General features: G+C 39.1%; 1 pseudogene; it reads right to left on the reverse strand.

Moving 5' to 3' along the window:
• Window positions 1–3434: 3434 nt before the first annotated feature.
• On the reverse strand, window positions 3435–3533 carry LOC138813084 (U6 spliceosomal RNA; annotated as a pseudogene).
• Window positions 3534–5862: the final 2329 nt, after the last annotated feature.

Here is a 5862-nt window from a genome sequence, read left to right on the forward strand (position 1 = left end):
ATGCCTGTCTGGGTGCAGTTCTCTGTTTCTGGTTGCTTTTCTCAGGTTGTGTTCCACCTCTTAGTAGTCTTTGTAACGTTGGCTTAATGTTTATGTATTAATTTAGTTTTTCTTTGCTATTAAAAGTTTTCAGTTCTCCATCGAATGTGAATGCTAGCTTTTCTGAGTATATCGGTCTGGGTTGGCAGTTATTGGCTCTCAGGGCTCATGTGGTACTTTCCCAGGCCTTTCTTGCATTCAGTGTTTGTGTGGAGAGATCTGTAGTGATTCTAATATTTTTCCTATAGTAGTATAGCTCCTTCTTCATTTTTGCTGCATGCAAGATTGTTTCCTTATCATTCAGATCTATCATTTATTCTATAATGTGTCTAGAAATGTTTCTCCTGGGATCCTGCTTGTTAGGTGTTCTATATGCTTCTGTTATGTGGGTAAGATGTTCTTTTTTGAGATGGGGAAAATTTTCACCGATTATCTTGTGGAATAGGTGTTGCATTCCCTTGCTTTGATATTCCTCACCTTCGTATATGAAGGTTAATTTTCTTGGCACTATCTGCTTGCCCTTGAATTTCCCTTTGGTATAATTTAAGTGAATTTTCCATATCTGTCATTTTTTGTTCCAGTTGATGTATTCTGTCTTCTGAATTCCATTTTGTTCACTCTGTTAACTGTGGCTTCCATTGTGTTTTGCATGGAGGAAATGGACTCATTGTTGATTTCAATGGATTCAATGTTGGTTTTCAAAATACTAATCTCACCTCTTAATGAGGTGTGTACTGCCTCTATTTTGTCACTTATCTCATGGCTTAGTGAGGTGTGTGCTACCTCTATTTTTGCATGCATCTCCTGTTTGATGTCCTGCACCTCTTTTGGTATTTTGACCTAGTGTTCTTTCAAATTCTGGTCTATTTCTCACTTTATTTCTTGAGTCATTGCCTCCAGCATGTCTTGGATGTAGTGTTTGTCTTCCATTCCTGCTTTGCTCCCAGTGGTGCTCTCCCCTGGCTTGCTGCTGGCTTTTAGAGATAGCTTGCTATCCTAGCTGTTGATAAACCTTATAATATTTCTCTGTGATTTTCTCATGGTTATTCAGGGATTATTGCAGACTAATCTGAAATTTTGTTTTGGTCAATAGGTGTCTGTCTTTGCTTGGTTACTGTTTCTGTGCTGGTAGAGGGAGTCTGTACCTGATCTCGATTCTGTTGGGGGCCGACCTCCAGCTGCTGGTCTGACCCACACAGGATTCTCAGCTCTCTGCTGTAGATCACTGGCAGTTCCCGCCGTTAGAAGGGTTGAGCAGCCTAGACTGCTCCTGTTTGTTCCTACAGGTGCTCTTGGCTAGTTTGGATGTGCTGGATGTATTCTCCCAGATGCTGGAGTCTGCTATGGTCTCCTGATGTTTTGTTTTGTTTTACTTTTTTGGCTATTTGTGGGCTTGAACTCTGGTCTTGGGTGCTGTCCTTCAGCTCTTCAACTCAAGGCTGGTACCCTACCATTTGACCCATAGCACCACATCTGGCCCTTTCAGCTTATGTTTTGCTGAGGAATCAGATCCAGGGCCTCTTGCACCTAAGACAACACTGTACTGTTGAGCACCTTACCAGCCTGAGCTCCTGACTATTATCGGGTGCTGGAGGCCTGTGTTGTTCAATTCTTAGCCTAGAATACATGGGTCAGGTTCTTGTGGAGTTTGGGCTTCTCTTGTCCTGAACCCCCCCGCATCTTTTGCTGTCACAGGCATGATTACCAGGAGTGTAGTTCCCTGTTTTTCTCCCCTCTACTGAGGCATATGCTCAGCTTCTGATTTCAGTTGGGAGGAGTTGGTTATGTTGCTCAGGAACCAGATCCCCAGGCCTGGTCCCAGACCCCAGCCTGGGCACTGCTGTTGGACCTGTGCTGCTCTGTTTCCCACCTAGATTACACAGCTTGGAGTACACAGTTCAAATTTCTTCCACCGTTGGGTTCTTGACCCAGTGGCGCTGTACCAGGCTTGGGCTTTTAAGCTTCCTTCCAGGGTCTCTCTTGTTCTAGCCTGGCCAGCTGAGTGTGATTCATGGGCTGGTGGAGCTCTTGAACAGTTTCTAGTTTTAGTGGGTCCTGTGGTGCAGGTTTTGGGGTAGGGGGTCTGGGGATTCCCACCAGCTCTGGTCTCCCTTGAGGAATACACTGTCCCCTGCGGGGTACTCACCCTGGAGCTATTTGTTTCCATGTGATGTAGGTTGTTGTTGGTTGCCATTGCAGTCAGAGTTCAATTGAGGTGGTTGTGGGCTAGGCTGAGAGGTGGTGGCTCTGTGTGTTTCTTTTCTGTCACTGCCTCCATTGACACTGTTTGGGTCCGCTCCACGGGATGGGCCTCTGGCCTCCACCCGAGGGGTGGGGCAGGGACTCTGTTCAGGTTCTGATTGCTGGGGTTTGTCTCTGTTTGTGCTCTCTGGATCAGCACCACTTCCTTTCTGTTCTTCTGCTCTGGTGTTCTGTGGGCATCTCATGTATCTCTGAGGTTCCTGCCATGGGGCTGAGTGGCTTTGGTGGGATGGAGCCTCTCTGCTCCAATGGAGAGTGAGGGGAATGGGTGGGATCTTTGTGTAAGTTCCCTGCTTGGAGGTTTCTTCATTCGTCAGGATCAGCCGGTCTGACACTGATACCTCAGGGGTCTTTGGTGCCGGTGATCTGCAGACAACTCCCTGTGTATCTGGGCCACCGATAGCTCCCACCAGGCCGGGCTGGCCATGGCTTGGCACGCTGCTTTGTGGCCAATAGACATTGGGGGAGGCGTCTTCAAGCTTCTCTGTTGTGAAATTCTTCTTTTCAACTCCTATTTTTCTCTGGATGTTGATTTTTTTGTTGTTGTCGGTCTCTTGGGGAGATTAAACGTTGGAACTCAAACTCTCTTTTTGGTTGGGGAGAGCTGTGGCGTTCCCCCAGTTCCCCGTCACCATCTTGGACCCCCTCGAGTTTTTGCTTTTTTTTATTCAGAAATAATTTTAATTTATCTGTTGAAATGAGTACTAAAGAAACTAAAGATATTTCTGGTGCTTATGTGAAAAATTATACCTTAAAATATTCTGTATTCTGTTTGTATAATGCCCATAATCTATTTTATTCTTTCCTAGATATAAGACTTTGAATTCTACATTGTTTTATAATATATAGGTTCATTAATAAATGTGTCCTTTCAGATTGCATTCCATACCAAAACAGTTTAAGATTCCTTTTTTACTAGGTCTTTATATATATTTCTTTGGAATAAAATGACAATGTTGTCTAATTTAAAAGTTTTATAACGATTATGCTATATAAAGGCCTTTCTACGGTGAAGATTTAATACACTGATGTCAAACTAACTTTTATTTATATGGATTACATGTATTGTTACACTAGTAATTTTGTAATCAACTTTTTAATAATTGTTTTTCATTTCTTGCATCTGAAGAATGAAAAATCTGGAATAATTCACAGATTTTCATATCATCCTTTGCAATTGCCATGTTAATCTCTGTATTGGTGTAATTTGGGTTCATGTGCTGCTGAAGCATGTAATGTCCTCTAAATTTAGGTAGTTAATGATGCAATATTTATACAGGATTATATCCTTGGGTGCCTGTTTGTAATAAGGAAACCTTATTGTTTCTAACAATGCTACTGATCTTATTTCCCTAAAATTCTGTGTATAATGGAAAATAATTATATTGTTCAGTTGATTGCTCACGTTTGTAATTTTTTTTGTCAATGACTATTTTAAATCTTTTTCATTTTAGTTTAATCATACTTTGAAGCATTTTTAGCTAGGTCCAAAGGGGATGGCTTTTTCAAATACTTATTTATTCAACTGAGTTTGCTCTGTGTAGCTAACGGATTCAAAGTAAGCCTTGCTTAAGAGCTACTTCTAAACTTCTGCAGCTGAAATTTTCCCAAATGCGGTCTCATTGGCACAAATGTCTACCTGATGCTTTACCCTTCTTCCATGTAGGATCAGACCAACCAGAATATTTTACCCTGATCGCGTAAATTGTCTTACTTGAACAAAATAAATCTTAGTTCCAAGGGATCATAGAAAAATGAATATTTCAGACAGAACTTTTCAGACTAGAAGGTTTTTTATCAAAATATAATGGTTTATTATACCTACCATTTCAAAAGTAGCTAAAGCCAAGAAGGTGAAAAAATTGTTCATATGCATGATTACCTAATGTCCTGGCCTGTCTACCTTCCAACCAGGCAGGAACTTAGACTACTGCCTTTCTATCACCAAATATTTTCATAGCTCCAGGAGAAGTCCATATGTTTCTCCTTGTTATTAGGCCTTAAATTGGTAATGTTTCCTCTTGCCTCCAATCTGTAAATCTACAAAAGGTAAAGGTTTAAATCTAACTCTATCAAACACTGAGGTAGAGATAATGGAAAAATACTTTAAAACAGAGTTGCTTTGGATACCCTAACCAAAACAGAACAATGCAAAACATGTGCCATTTTATTATATTATATATAGTTATATATTTTATATTTATATATGCTGATTTTATATTTCACACAGTGAAACTAACTAGAATCAATTGATAATTTGACAAATAAATTGATATTTATTTATTCCAATAAATAGAATTTGAATGTAAATAATTAGGTTTAGAATATATATTAGAATATAAAAAGTATCAATGCAATGTCTTCGGTATAAACTTATGATACCTTCTAAGTGTTCATGGTCTTCTGAATTCACATTGTTAAAAATCAATGTTGTTTTCCTCTAATCTATAAGAGATTTTACTCTGATGATCTGTTTATTGTTTTAACTCACTGGTCCCAAACTGTTTTTCTCCATATTTCTGATGCATTCCTCCTACATATTATACTCCAATTTTGCTAATATGATATCTAAAAGACATTTTTCTTCTATAGACCCATGGGTCCTAATATCTTATGGCTGAGTTACCTGCATCATCAGATAACAGGGGCAATACTTCTCACCTAGGCCTACGCAACATGCCAGCAGACAGTAACTGAAAATCCATCTCAATTTCTCATTTCTTATATTTCAGGCTCCAATTCCTTGAGAAACAAGAATTAGCAGCAAGCAATTGTATAATGTAGGGCAACTTAAAATGAAAGATGAAGTCACAAAATCGAGAGAAATTACTGTATTTCAACCTGAATTGACAGATGACCAGCCCATATGAGTGAACAAGATCAGAAAGTGTCACAAGATTATTTTTAATACCCCTCCCCTAATGACTAATGTTATATTTCAGTCCAGCATAAGTGGGCCCAAAAAATAGTTCCTGGAAGGATAGATCCGTGATTGATCTACCATGGTCAGGAAAATGACTTTGAGGTTAAATTTAATTCAGCAAAACATTAATTGAGAAGATCGTTTGTGCTTCAAAACACTGGTACTTTAGTACAACTTGGTTCTGTGGTATAAAAATGTTGTCATTCTCAAACCAACCTACATTTAATCTCCTGAAAGTGTATTCCTTTTCAAATAAACTTTTTGAAATCACACTTACCAAAATAACATTTGATAAGTAGATGACACTTAGTGACACTACAAGTTTTTCAATGTAGGGAGCAAGTTACAATAGAGTTGATTCATTCACCCAGCACTAATGACAGACAGGTTCAACCATTCATTAAAGTCTAAAAGTAGTACCACGCACCATTTGTGTTGCTTAGTAGGTGCCTTCCAGAAATTTGTTTAATAGATCAGCCTCCCATATTTTAACCCTAAACATTAGCTAATAAAGTAAATTTCATCACTTAATAAGGGGCATTTTAAAAAGTCACAAATACTTGCCTTATCATATGCTGTTTTGTTTTCCCTCTGTCTAACACAGTAAGAAATATGTCTTTAAGTCTTGAATATGGGTA

This window comes from Dipodomys merriami, unplaced genomic scaffold, assembly GCF_024711535.1.
Source record: "Dipodomys merriami isolate MVZ:Mamm:240054 unplaced genomic scaffold, mDipMer1.0.p SCAF_582, whole genome shotgun sequence".
Taxonomy (NCBI): Eukaryota; Metazoa; Chordata; class Mammalia; order Rodentia; family Heteromyidae; genus Dipodomys; species Dipodomys merriami.